This window comes from Leucopleurus acutus, assembly GCF_964270905.1.
Source record: "Leucopleurus acutus genome assembly, chromosome: 16".
Taxonomy (NCBI): Eukaryota; Metazoa; Chordata; class Mammalia; order Artiodactyla; family Delphinidae; genus Leucopleurus; species Leucopleurus acutus.
Genome location: NC_139158.1, coordinates 43,731,588 through 43,746,461, shown reverse-complemented (window position 1 = coordinate 43,746,461; position 14,874 = coordinate 43,731,588).

Here is a 14,874-nt window from a genome sequence, read left to right as displayed (position 1 = left end):
GGTGTTGAGCAGTATTCTGAGCAGCAGGGTTGGCCCTGCCTGGGGGGTGGGGGGAGCCCAGGAGAACCAGGTCGGGCGCTGGAAGTCTCTGCTCCAGCCCAGCTCTCTGCAGGCTTCCAGTGTTTAGGCAGCACTGCTGCAGATGAAGGAAGCCTCACAGCTCCTCTCTCTGGGACACAGGAAATAGGAAGAGGAGTTAGAGGACAGAGACGATTCTTCTCTCCCAGGTGCAGATCTGAAGTGAAAACCAGGCCTGTCCCAGCCACATGTTTAGGGTGTGGGTCTTGATGACCAGGTGGTACCCAGAGGGTGACCTGGAGGTCAAAAGTAGGCCAGGGTAGTGACCAAACTTCCAGCTGGGACGATAACCCTTGCACTGGCCTCTCTGCCCTGAGGTCATGACATACACGTCTGGACTGGTGAGAGCCCGTGTGAGTGGGGTCCTGTCTGGGATGGCCCTGTTTCCTAGGCGACAGTACCAGTCAGATGAGAGCTCCAGCTGAGTCCCGGGTTGGGCTATTCATTCATTTAGCAGACAGTTGCTGAAGCAGGACGGGGTTGCGGGGGACACCCTAGCCTGGGGGAGATCGGGGAGCGGGACGAGGGTCGGGGGTCAGGCAGGGCACAAGGCGAAGGGTGTGGAGTCTGGGACCTCGGGAAGCATGCAGACTGTCTTCCGGGACTGGTCCCCTCCCCAGGACATGCCTGTATCCACTGTCTCCTGACTTGGGGTGTTACAGACCCCCCAGCATACCTCTCGGGGAGGCGCCTGACCGGCTGAGCAGGTCTGTGCTTGGGAAGGGGAGGCGGGGGCACAGACCACAGCAGAGGGTGGCCAGGAGGCTGCACTGGAGGCAGCCTTGTCCCAGGTCCCAGTGGCTGGTCCTGGGACCCCCTAAAGTCTCACCCCTCAGCCCCTCTTCACCTGGTCTGAGCCTTTGGAGGACACGGGATGTCCACGTGGGGCCACTGGAGGCCTGGCAGCACAGGTGGCAAAGGCATCACTGTGGCAAAGGCCTGAGTGTTCCTGGGGGAGGGAGCCAGGCAGCGGCAGCACCAGTGAACCAAACCCCCTCGCCTACCGAGGATGACTGTACAAGGACAGTCTTTCTAAGAGATACAGCTGTCAAGTTGCTGTGCCTTTCACACATGGTAGTGAGTACCCCATCTCTAGAAGCATGCAAGAAGAGGCTGCATAACCACCAGTCAGGTATGTTGTAAAGGAAAGGACCACCTTAGATAGGGGTTCAGCTGAGGTCACTCCCTCATTTAGCAGCGTTATGTTGATTAGTGTGACCAGGTGGTGGTCAGGGAGACAGGTGACAGTGACTTTTGGGGCGGGCGCCCTGTCCCCAGTAATAGGAGTGCTACTCGCTCCTGTGGCTCTGCAGAGTCAGTCCTGCAGGCTGTCCTTCATGCTGCCCTTCTGATCACTGCTTGTGTTTTGACAACCAAACACTGAGTCCTGGGTGACTACGACCCATCATTGCATCAGACCCTGACGTCTCTGCAGCAGGAGGAGGACGAGGCCAGGAGCCCTGACGGTGCAGACACACACAAGACCCCAGGGGGGACGTGGCAACTTCCTGTTCGTGAGTCACCCTTGTCACAGTCGTCAGTCACTGGGCTCAGGACCCAGCAAAGGGCTTCTTGGGCCTGAACATTCCATCATGGGGTTATCCTGGGGAGGGCAGGGGGGACAATCTCTCGAACAAATGAATGTTCTCAATGACTGAACCTTACCTCTTTAACCAGGTAACAAATAAGAACTACATTTGTTTCCATTTGTTTAAAGAATGAATTATTCCATAACTGACACACACTTGTCACAGGAAAATTGGCAATACAGATGAGGAAAAGCCAGATAAAATAAACAAATTCCCCTAAAGTAAAATTTCCCGGCACCAGCCGGAAACAACTTGGGCTTTTCTGGGCATTGATGTGCATGTGTGTGTGAGCGCGTGTGTCGGTGCGGTAAGAGTCTCACTGTAAAACTCGACTAGCGTGCTTTTCCATATACAATACCTTGTTTATGTCTTTCTATGTTAATACATTGAATTCATCAATTTTAAAGCTACCCAGCATCCCATGAGCACAGGTGTAGATTTTTCTAAGACTGTGACTACTTTAAAAAAAATCTGTCTAAAACGAGTCAGAGCACACACCCTCCTGCCTTCTAATTTCCTAATCAGGGTGGGAACATGACACCAGCTGAACTCCTGGGGCTCTGAGTTCACTGTTGTTCAATGAAACCCACAGGTAATTTCAATAAGGAGCTGGTTTGGAAGAGAAGAGAGCTCCTGGTGAAGAAGCGGATGGCTCTGGGGCGTGTTCTAGAGAACATTTCTGGATTTTAACCCCGGGGGGCTTCCCCACGAGTGCTCAATGCTCCCTGCCCCACACCGCCTGCAGCTGCATTCAGGACCTTTTTTCTCCCCCCAGGGGAGAGCAGCACATCGTCGTAACCAGTGCCGGGCACTTTCCTCACCATCTCAGTCCTGGCCAGACCTCATCTTGGAGCTGGGAAGGATTCTGTCCAAAGCAAGAATGGGTCATGAAAGGGATCTCCAGTCCCCATCACTGAATGGGCCCCAGGGACCGGCCCCACCTGGTTACATACAGCGCCTTTGGACTTATCACAGGCAGGGTGACCCCAGGTCCTTTGCTACGAGGTCACTTAAACTTCTCTGCAGGATTGGCCGCCCCAGCGATTATCCTTTGGAGAGGAGAGAATCAACAGAACGGGAGATGACGGCCTCCGAATTGCACCTGTCACAGAGCTGCTGGCATCCACGTCCCCTGGGGTGCCCCTCAGGATGCAGATTCCTGGGGCTGACACATCTCCTCTGCACAGAAGGAGTTGAGGGCGAGCCTCCTTAACATGCCGGTAAACCAGCACCCCATTGCTTGCCGGAGGGCGCGAAAGGCAGCTCCTCTCAGGGCTCCACTCCTGCACTGCTGCTTCTGCCGGGAATGGCTCTACACCGGGAGGCACCTTTGATCATTGATATCCCGCTGGATGGCTGGCACCGGGTGAGGGGGCGAGCAGGAGGGAGGAGAAAATAGATGAGAATGGATGCGTTTCTCCCCGAGTTCCACACACAATTCTTTTTTTGTTTCTCTTTGCGTTTCCACACGACAAATTCGTCTCCTTGTTTTTCTTTCCAAAATATCCCCTCCTACCCATGTCCTCACTGCCTCTGGCCTGGACCAGGCCCAGGCCCTGACCCTCAGCAGCTGTCTGTCCCCTGAGACCTGCCACGTCCCCAGGCCAGGACAGAGCCCGTGGAGAAAAGACAGGAAAAATGGCGATAATTGGGAGTGGGGTGGGGAGGGCGTCCTTAAACCGATGGCTTGAGTAATTGGAGTGGATGCGCATTGTGTCCTGGGAGGAAGATTCTGTGAATCTGTGTGGTCTGAGTGGACAAGTTCATGCCGATGACTTCGGGCTGATCTTGGCTCTGCCCGGAGGCGACTTGGCTCTGATAAGCCGACCTCTAGCTGAGCCTTTTGGTTTCTGAGAAGTGGAGGAATCACTGGGAGTCAACCCGATCTTCCAAGATAAAGGGCCAACCTTAGATGGATCTATTATTTCCTTGAGATCTTGGAACAGTGCTTTTATTTGTCCAATGACGTTTATCTATTAAACATCTGTGAAACCCTGGGTGGTTACAGACGTGGCAGTAGGTGGTCACGGATTGGAGAGAGTGAATGATGACTCATCGCAGGCGTCCTTTATCATTCTTCAGGGGATTAAAGACATGACTCAAAATTGTTCAAATGAAATGCAACAATTTATATCTGCCGTTAATACGTAACTGACTAGATAAAACAATAGTTATTCATTACTCACTAAAACTCTGGTTTGCCTAAGTCCGTTTTTTATTTAAATCAAACTTTCCCATCTCTATAAAAGCATTTTTTCATGGACGACTTTCTTTCGCGAACAAATTGCACATTGCTGCTTTCTTAAACAAGGTGTTCTTGCGGGGATTTTAATTTAATTGGACTTGCTTTATGTTGTGCTGTGTCAGGTCAGGTGAACCGTAGAGCTCCCCCCTGCACCCCCGTGACCCTGTCAGGCCAGGATATGGCACTCTCTCTGCCCATCCGTCATTGGTCCCAAGCCCCCTGGGCACACGGGAAGCGCACTTGCTTTCCATGTCGACTCTCTTCCACCTGCTACATCCTCGACCCCGTCACTGTCACCTCTCGCTAAACCTACTGCAGGAGCCTCCTAAGGCGCTCCTGGCCCCCAGCATCCTCCCATGAACGGGGAGCGGCCCTGGACGTTAGGAGCGATGTGGGTTGTCTGTGCCACATTTTTCTGTCCTAAACCTTAACTCTTTCTGACCAGCCAGCAGGGCAGCCCCAGGAACGCCGACTCACACTTGCCATCAGTTCAGGCCCCCCTGCCAGGTGCTGGTCTGCTTCCTGGCCCTGCTGAGTGAGCATTTGGGGCCCCTGTCACAGCAGCATCTAGGTCGGAGTGTCAGGGACAGGGCTGTGAGGCGATGTGATTTCAGCCCTCGGGGGTCTCCTCAGAGCCTGAGTGAGGCCCGGGTGGAGGTTGGGTCTCTAGCCCGGAGAATGTGCATTGCCCAAACTTCTCAGGCCAAGGAAGTTTTTGTATCCCTCAGAGCATCGCAAGGGATTTTGGTCTGTGGAGTAAACTCTGGCCAACGCTGTTCTGAGGAAGAGAAACGATGTGGTGGGCAAGTTGCTTTGTTCCAGGTGCATCTCGAGTTCCTGCAGGAGGCCGGAGCCACCTGGGCTGGTCCAGCTCCCCACGCACACAATGCCATGAGTTTCTGGTGTTCCCTCCCCGTAAAGATCCCTTTTGCGTGGACTCCTGTGTCCTTCCTTCCTAGGAAACAGGCAGCCACATGATCCCCAACACTGGCTGACAGCCGGTGTCCCCACACGCTGGAGGGACCCGCTTTCAGTGGTGCCGAGTCTTCTGAGGTTTTCCTGATCACTCAGCACAGAGATGACGACTTTTCCTTTTTGCGTTATGAAAATCAGAAATGTTACATTTAGGAAAAGAGCTTCCTTTTTAAATGATAAAGACATGCCGAAATAAAAAATACAAAGTGGACAAGTACACACAAGAGTGAGATATTAGACATCCCACCACCCGGAAGTGCATCACCATTTAACAGGAGATAGAAACTTGGGCCTTGTAATCCTTGCTATGGAGACACAAGAGACCCCTCTTGCCTTCAGAGGGGTCACGACCTTTTATTGGCTCAATCTGCTCCCAGAAACCAGCAAAATTCACCACCACACACAGTGTTCAGCTGATGTGGACTTTGCCTCTTACTGGTATATGAGCTACAGTGTAGGAAATAAATGTTTTAAAAGTAAAGAGAGAAACCTCTCATCTACTTGTCCAGTAAATATTTATGAGCCTGTCTACTCGGGGTCAGGGTGACTGCGGGAGTCTCATTGCCACGTTCCTGCGAAGGCCTTCTGCTGACCTTCCTCTGGCCTGGGCTGGCGGGCTGCCCTGGCTGGGCGAGACACTGCCCCTGCTGGTCTGGAGCTTGGCCAGTAGCGCTGCTCTGGCATGTTCCCTGGACTGGCATCTGCTGACCCAAGACCCATCCCCAAGGGTCTCGCCATGCCTGTCCCACTCTCTGTGACCACCTCCTGCTTAGGAAGCCAGATATTTCCCAAGACTTGATTTGAAGAAGCTGGGACTTCGTTCTTTCGGCAAGTTTAGCTCCTTACTCTAGGAAGCCGGCCTGTCAAACCCCTTCTATTGCCTCTGGACACCCAGAGCTCAAATGCCATCTCCTCAGGCCTTCCCTGACCGCCCTGCCTGAAACGTCAGCACCCGACCCCCTGGAGCCCTCTGCCTTTTTGCATTTTCCTTCATAATGTTTGCCTACCTGGCCTCACACCCACGTCTAGTTGCATGTTGGCTGCCCCACTAGAAGGTGAGCCCAAGGCGGGTAGGGGCCCAGTTTGTTCGTCACTGGGTCCCGAGCGCGTCACAGTGGGTACTGATCAATGCACTTGAGTGACTAGTAAAGGCGTGGATGCACTGTTCCACACAGGGCCCCCGCCCTGCTCCCTGAGCTTCAGGGCAGAGACCATGACTCTGAGGAAAGGAGGTGCAAGTCCTCACGGGGCGCTGGGGTGGCCAAGGCCACGTGAGTGCTTTCTACTAGGACCCTGTTGCAAAGACCCAGCAGGGGGTGTGGGAAGCAGGGGTGGGGTGGAGGGCCTGTGCTGGGAGCACGGCAGGGGGTAGAGGAGCCCCACCCCCGACCTGGTCACCTGCCTACTGGGCCCTCAGCTGGGATTCTTCCTCCTCCCTCAGTGTCCCCTGGAAGCAGCGTCCCTTCTCACCAGTGTCCCCGCCCTGCACCTGCTGCTGGCCTTTTGCCTTTAGTCACATGTTCAAGTGTCTGCTCTCAAAATACTGTGAGCCCGAGATACCGGGCACATCCCACTGTCTTTGTCACCCCGTGTCCGGGACGCAGATGCTCAGGGAGCGTCAACAGGCTCTTGCTGGCCCTGGACCAGAGCTGTTGTCCGACGCCTCAGGGCAGGACAGAAGGAAGGGAAGGCACTCGCCAGGACAGTCTTCTTGCGAACATTTGCAGCCTGGGTCTCCGTAACAGAAGGGCAGGGCCCTGGTTAGGGCAGTGTTCCTAAATTCCTCCCCTCTGGGGCTCGCGGGCCACGGGACAGCTGGATGATGAAGCTGTCTCAGGATGACTCAAAGCCGACACGCTGGGGACGGGGGGTGAGGGAGTTCAGGTCACCTGGGGTGTTTGGTCCTCACATGATGACACTCAGCTCAGGAGGACCCAGAGCCCCCGAGATCGCCCTGCTGGGGAGGGGGCCAGGCCAGCACTGTTTCCTGGATATCTGACCCTGAGGACCCCTCCCAGTTCTAGCTAATAACATGAGGTCATTCGGTTTATGCCATAATGGCTCACGCCTCCCAGTTTAACATTTTTTTAAGTATGTTTTGGGATTTTCCTTTCAAAGAAACAGTCTGTGTGCTCCTGGTGACAAGTCAAACACCTCTGAGATCACTGCGCTGAGTCCTAGGGTTCGAACGAAAACTTCAAAAGCCGAGAACATCAGGTCATATTTAAAGCAGAAGTAAACCCCAGAAGAGTTTAAAAAATAACAAAATCAACTAAAACTGGGTAACGGAGGGAGGGAAAGTGGTTCTCCCGGTGGACTGATAAATCTCGTCCCCGTCCCCCCAGAGCAACACACCCAGGACGTGACTGCAAGATGGACCAGAAACAAAATCTGAAATTTTGAAACAATCAGAAGGAACACATGCACCCTCAGCAAAGAAAACACAAAATACAAACCAGGGAGAGAGAGAGAGAGAACTCACATAGAAAATCTGAGGGCAGAGTTAAGAACAAGTAGCTCTAAAATTTGGGCTGAATTAAGCATTTAAATGTAAAACACGAACCCCCTAAACACTAAACCATGAAACTACAAGAAGAAAATACGGGCGAGTTAGAAAACTAAGCAACTTTGGAGTGAAAGAGAGAAACATGGCTAGGGCACAGGGGGCCATTAAAAGAAAAGATTCCTATACTAACTATATACAGTAATCATGTTAAGAAAAGACAAAATTTACAAAGAATAACCAAGTGTGAACAACATTTGCGTCACATATGAAACTTAAAGGGGATCGTTTCTTCACTTTGTATTTCATCAAGAGGCATCGAAAAGACCAACCACCCCATAGACAACGGGCAGAGCACATAGAGACAGAGGACTCATTGTCTCGTACGCAGAGGAAAAGATGAGAGATGTGATCAAACTACAAGATGGTCACGCTTCGCGTCGTAGGTCGGGACCTACTGGAAAGCGTCATCCCCAGGGGACAAAGCTGAGCTGGCAGTGCGGACAGCACAACCTTTATGCGGGGCCTTTGGCAGCAATCGTCAGAATAAAAAGCGCTAACACCACTCGCGGGGGAGGTGCACATGTAGGAATGTTTCTGGTCCTGTCCCCGCGTGCACAAGGGTCTGTGTGTCTACAACAGCCGACATTCAACATGATGACACATATACCAGCCCGGCACAGCCCCCAAAGTTTGGCCTACCGAGCGTGAAAAGCAGGAGACAGAGAGAAAAGCTAAGGGTAGAGAGGTGTGTACACTAGACTAGCCTCTGAGTAAAAGCCACAGAGAATATTCTCTGTGCTCCTACCTGCGTACACAGGAGACCAGGAAGTCGTGGCTTGAGTTCTGAAGTACCACCTAACCAATCCCTTGTAATGAGAATGCTTCATTGGGCAGGAATAGCACCCAGTGGTCTTATTTTCTAGCTCACTCCTGGATGTTATGCTAATGTACTCAGCATAACTCAAACGTGTGCCTCGGTTTCTCGTTTATAGAAGAAGGCCGACCAGAGAGAGAACAGACCTGTGAGAATCCGTGCCTGCATCTCTGTCATCTGAGAGCCCCCTTGGTGGCCCACAGCTGCCACGGGGCTCTGCGTGTCCCCTCTGCTTGGCCTGAGACCAGTTCCCAGGCTGTCGTCCTGGACTCCAAGCACCTGGGAATCTTCAACCAGATGGCTTTGGGGACTGACAGCGTGGTAGCCGTTAGGCCAGTGGACACTGGCCAGGAAACACGAATGAAACTTCTCCATCCACGTTCCTCTGGCAGCCCTGCTCTCCCTCCTTCCTTGGGGAGGACGCTGGGCTTCAGCTTAGGCTGGGTGTCCTGAAGAGTCTGAGAGGCTCAGCGACTAGATGGACAGGTTAGAGATGCAGGTAAACCAGGTGAGGCTGCTGTGGCCACAGTACCTGCAAGCCATCTGCAGATGGGTGGGGATGCAGGAAATATTCGTAATGTGAGTTTTGCCAAGTTGCTCTGACATTTTTAACACTGATTTTGCAAATCTGCTTGTCTGGATGCCTAAAGTTTTTTTTTTTTTTGAAATTATTATTGTTATTATTGGGTTAGATCATAAAAAATGCTAGCAGGTCTAATCAGGCTGACTCTGTGACAGATAAGAAATATCAGCCTGAAAATCTAAATTTGACCTCAAATGGAGACCAGAATACAGAGCAGAGATGCTGGCATGACGACTGGGACCTATAATGACTGAGACAGAAATCCTGTCCCCCCTGCCTCCCCTGCAGCAGCTGTCCCTCCCGAGCTGTCCCCGGGGACAAAGTGTCCGCCCAGCGGCTCAGCTGCTTACACCCATCTTGCAGCCTCATAATGAAGGGAAAACTTTTGTCCAAAGACAGAGCGATGCCCAGGTGCGGGGTGTGCTGCTCCCGTTCACCACGATGGCCGTGCTTCCGGGGCTCCCTTGACAGTGCACCCAGCAAGACTGGGGAAGGGATGGTTTAATGGGCGGGGTTTGCCTGCCACCCGTGACCTGGGACAGGTCCCCACTGGTTCCTGGTTGTCTCCCCATCAGCGCAGATGGAGAAAATAACAGGACGACCTCCAGGCCGAGAGGAAGGGCTACCTCTCCCTCCACTCCTGCAGGCCCAGCAGAGTAGCTGGGCTGCCGAGGGGCTGAGCACAGCCTCCCTGTGTCCAAGTGCGGGCGCCCACCAGCCCGAGGCCGCAGCCATGCGGGTGCAGGAGGTTTTCGTGGGCCCAGCTGCCCTTCACAGGGCGCAGCCTGGTTGGGACTCTGGCCGGGGCCTAGGGGGACCGGTTTCCATAGAGGCCACAACAAAGCACACCTCCCAGAGTTCACACCCTCTTGTGGTCTCTGCAGTGTCGAATCTGGGCTGGGTTCTGAGTCACTCTGACCCGTGGACCTTGGCAGAGATGAGGCTCTGCTGTTCCAGGCCCGCCTTCGAGAGGCCAGGTGGCATGAAACACTCGCTCCTGGGATACCCGAGTCACCCTGCCGGGGAGACCACACGAGAGCAGAGAGGCCCTGTGGAGAAGATGGGCCCAGGATCCAGGAGAGGGAGACAGGCCCCCTCCCGGCCACACCTCCAGACGGCCCCAGCCCTGGTTACCTTGAACTGAAACCACATGGGGGACACAGAGAGGCCAGGTGCCCAGCTGAGCCCAGCCACCACACCGAACCAGAGGGACAGCAAGATGGGTGTTGTTCTAAGCCCCTAAAACGTGGGTGGTCTGTTAAGTAGTAAGAAATATTACCCAACAGAGTCCAACGGCCAGGTCCTCTCGCCTCTGCCGCAGCGGGCTGTGTGGCCTTGGCCAGGACTTAACCTCTTGAAACCTCAGCTTTCCAGCCTGTAGAACAGAGATAATACTGCTCAGCGTGGAACTCTGTACATCAGGATAAATGCTGTGGCTTCTGTTTGCATAACAAAAGGGCAGAGAACATGCATCCTGCATCCCCGGACTGGCTTTTCCTTAGATGAAATCTGGGAGTCCGACTGGGAAGCCGGAAGCCAGCGGCCCCTGTTAGAAGGTCTTCCCTGGAGCCCGAGATGCATGTGTCACCTGGGTGCTCTCCCTCCCTTCTCCTGGGTGCAGGGAAGCATCTCTTGCCCTGCAGGGAGGTCACAGGGCCAGAGTCGAGAGACATCTTCCCCTATCACCCTGAGTCCTCAGCAGGTTCTGGGCCCACAGAGGGCCTGGCCCAATAGGTATGGTGTGTAAGCCCAGGTCGGACTCACTACCAACACGGCCTATTTCCTTAGAAGACAGGGTTTCTGCGTGGATGACTTTGTGTGTGTGTGTTTATAGTCTTTATTTTTTCAAAATGGTAAAATAGGCATAACAAAAATCTCACCATCTTACCCATTTTTAAATGTTTAGTTCGGCAGGGCTTAGTACGTTCATATTGTTGTGAAATCGTTGTGTAATTTAATTTTTAATTTTTTAAGGAACTGCTAGTCTATTTTGTACCACAGCTGCACCATTTACATTCTCACCATGATGCACACGTTTCCAGTTTCTCCACATCTTCTGCAACACTTGCTGCATTCTGTTTCTCTTGTGTGGTTTTGTTTGTTTGTTTGGAATAGTAGCCATCTCAATGGATGTGAGGTTTTGATTTGCTTTTCCCTAATGATTTGTGATGTTGAGCATCTTTTTATGTGCTCATTGGCCAGGTGTATATCGTCTTTGGAGAAACTTGTATTCAAGTCCTTTGCCCATTTTTAACTGGGTTTTGTTGTTGTTGTTGAGCTGTACAGGTTCTTTGTTTATTTTGGATATTAACCCCTTATCAGATATAATATTTGCAAATATTTTCTCCCATTCCACAGATTGTCTTTCACCGTCAGTTATGTCCTTTGATGAATAAAAAGTTTTTAATTTTGATGTCATCCAATTTATTTATTTTTACTTTTGTTGTCTGTGCTTTGGTGTCACATCTAAGAAATCATAACCAAATATAGTGTCATGAAGATTTTCCCATATGTTTTATTCTATGAGTTTCATAGTTTTAGGTATTTGATCCATTTTGAAATAAGTGTGTATATAGTGTAAGGCAATTCATTCTTCTTCCTGTGGATATTCAGTTTTCCTAACATAATTTGTTGAAAAGACTCTCCTTTCCCCATTGAATGGTCTTGGCACCCTTGTTGAAAGTCCTGTGAGTCATTGTTTCTGGGCTCTCCATTCTATTTGTTGCTCTATATATCTGTCTTAATGCCAGTACCACATTGTTTTGATTACTGTAGGTTTGCAGTAAGCTTTGAAATCAAGAAATGTGACACCTCCAATTTTTTTTTTCAAGATTGTTTTGGCTATTCAGGGTCCCTTATTCTATATGAAATTTAGGATGAATTTTTCTATTTCTGCAAAAAATGCCATTAGAAATTTGATAGGGATTGTGCTGAATCTGTAGGTCCCTCTGGATAGTATTCACATCTTAAAAATGTTGTCTTCCAATCCATGCATACAGGATGTCTTTCTAGCTATTTGTGTCTTCTTTAATTTCTTTCAGCAATGTTTTGTAGTTTTCAGTGTACAAGTCTTTCACCTCCTTGGATAATTATACTCCTAAATATTTTATTCTCTTTGACTCTGATGTAAACTGAGTTGTTTTCTTAATTTCCGTTTTAGATTGTTCACTGTTAGTACATTCTGTGTGGAGGGTGTGGAGAGGCCGTGGAGAGCGTGATCTAGCTGTGTCCCCAGGGTCTTAGGATCCTATGCCTGTGCAGCTGGAGGAGCCCTGACAGCCTTGGTTCAGGGCTCACGCTTTTCCAGAGAAGGGACTCTCACCCAGAGAGGTCCACTGCTCACAGCAGCCATCCCAGGAAGGGCGCCGTGAGAGCAGGGCCCTGACTCTAGCCATCCCCACATCCTGCCCAGGGCCCATGCCTTCCAGTCCGGAGTGCTGAGAACTTCATGGCCACAGAGTGAATCTGCACTGTATCGATGGCGCCTGCATAAGACAAATACAATAAACTGATTCTGATGTTCCCTAAATCCTGGCCCGTCTCTTTCAGGCTGTAGTTGGAATAAATTGATTAATAGATAAACAGACATTTAAAAAAACCCTTAGCTGAAATCACAGTGCAGCCCCGTAGAAAAGGACCACACCTCCTCCATCCACGAAGGTGATGAAGGTCATGGACCAGAAGTTGCAGGTGGCACTCATCCTGGGCTCTGTAGGGTGATGCTCTCATGTCATTGAAAGTGTTTGGGGACCTCACACTGCCTGTGTCCTCAGACGGCTTATCTCCAGGGCAAAGGCAGCAGCTTCTGGGGGTGGAGCAGACCCACCCTGCATTGTCAGGGCTGTCACCTTCCTGCTTCTCTAAACTCTGCAGTCCCAAGGGGAAGCACGGAGGGCGGGTTGTGTGGGTGTTGCAGCCTGGGGAGCCTCTGCCCCAGGGGACTTATCTGCGGCCACGCTCCTGGAGCCAGTCCAGTGACCTCGCTTCACCCATGACCTTCCCCACCGATTTCTCAGTTCCAGGAATTGTTGGGAAAATCCCATTGGAAATCAGAGGATGGCTGTGTCCCTTGACGCTACCACTTGTGCGCTGAGACAGAGGGTGAGGTCGGGCCTGACTGAGGGGCCGTGTGACCTGGAACCCCACCACTCTCGGGGGCCTGTGGGGAGGGGGCTTAGATTCTATCTCCCTTCTGCTGGTCTTGGCTCCCAGGACGTGGAAGCAAGCCCAGGCCCTACAGGGCTGGACGGTTCTCATGTTCTTGGCCTCCAGGCCTCCAAAGGGAAAGCTTTAGGGTGAAGAATTACACACCTCATTAGAAAGCCCCTCCCCTTCAGTATGAAGCCCAGAAACGAAGAAAACAGAGAGGAAGGAAAAGAGACTATTGAAAGCCAGCGCCTTTTTGGCTTTCACGACATGCTTGACACAGCAAACAACTTGACCCCCATCCCCTCGTTTAGTTATCACAACAACCTGTGAGGCGGCCACGGCCGTCACCCCATTTCACAGCTGAGGACTGAGAGGCAAGGCAGCCGCGTGTCCAGGACCAGCCTTGGACTCTCCAAAGTCCTCGTTCACGAATCGTGGGGGTTTGAGGCCGCGACAGCAGGGCAGTAAAGCGAGTGCAGGCCCTTCTGAGCACGGCCAGTGACCACACAGGTAGCACACCTGGGCGCCACCCTGGGCTGGTCCCAGAGAGAGGAGAAGGCAGCCTGAGGAGGAGATCCCGGCGCTGAACCGCCCTGTTACGGCTCAGATTTCACAACAAATGGAACTTCTTCCCTTTTGTCCTGGCTTGGCCCCTGGCAAGTGGGGTGCTGCGATCCTTCATTCAGTTGACAAGTGTTCGCCGACTTGGGGCCTGGGCAGCATGGAGCTGGTGTGGGTACGTGAGTGCCCACTTGGCTCTGTTCCACGGGTAGAGCCCGCTGGGGCTGGGTCTCCTTGCAGAGGACGGGGAGAGGCCTCACCTGCCTGCTCCAGCTTTGCTCCCCCACCCCCTCCCCAATTCTCCTCCCATGGGACGGCGTCCACAGGGGTCCAGATGTAGAGCGTGGGCTCAGCTCCCCACTGCCTCAGAGCCGCCGCTCACTCATGCTTTGAAAGAAACATTTTCTGGTCCTGACTCTCTTGGAAAATGGCGTAGGAACACTTTGCTGGTAATTAGTGTGTATGTAGTAAGCGCTTAACAAATGCTGTCCTTGAGGCAAGGGGCAAATGGGGGTGGGAGGGCGGAGCCGTGGCCCTGGGCTTGGTTCCGCTCAGGCTGGAGGAGCAGCCCCAAGGACTCCAGGCCCAGTCCCTCCCCAGGAAGTGCGCGGGGGGCCTTACTCCCTGAGGACAAAACGGGTGGAGGACGTCTCAGGGGAGACTCAGTTGCATGTCCCAGGTGCAGAATGTACATCATCGCGTGAGCTGTGTGCTGGTTCCCTGGGACCCACCTTCCCGGCAGAGTAAACCCATGCTGAGGCTGGCTTGATGTGCGGGCTGTTTCTCTTGGGTGTGGGGAAAAAGATAAGAACGAGAAAATTAGAGTGTCTGATCCGCACAACCAGAAAGCAAGCAGTGATTGTGATGATAATATAATGACAAGGAACCGGACTTACCAGAGAAAGGGAAGGGGCCTGGTGACATTCATTCTCTGCTGCTGGCCTACGGGGGCAGCCGGTCACTAGGAGTTCTCTGGGATTCTTAGAAGGCCTGGCCAATAGTTGGCGTGTTTCCAACTAGCACTCAGAAGGTTCTTGAGGTTTAAGGTCAGTGTGAGCTTGTGGATGCCATGCCAGTCTGACCAATATTGCAACATCCCGCCGCAGGAACACACAGCGGCAGTGCTGGTGTGGCTGGATCTTCCGGTGACAGCAGAAATAAATACCAGTTCATGGAAAAATAAAAAGCTGGGCTATTCTCCAGCGCACCCTCGGAATGCCCGAAAGAGGGGAACGTCACCCTCACCCCCGCCCCGCCCAGTATCGCAGACACGACTGTGGACGCTGGCATCTCCACGTGTCTCAAGATGCCAGG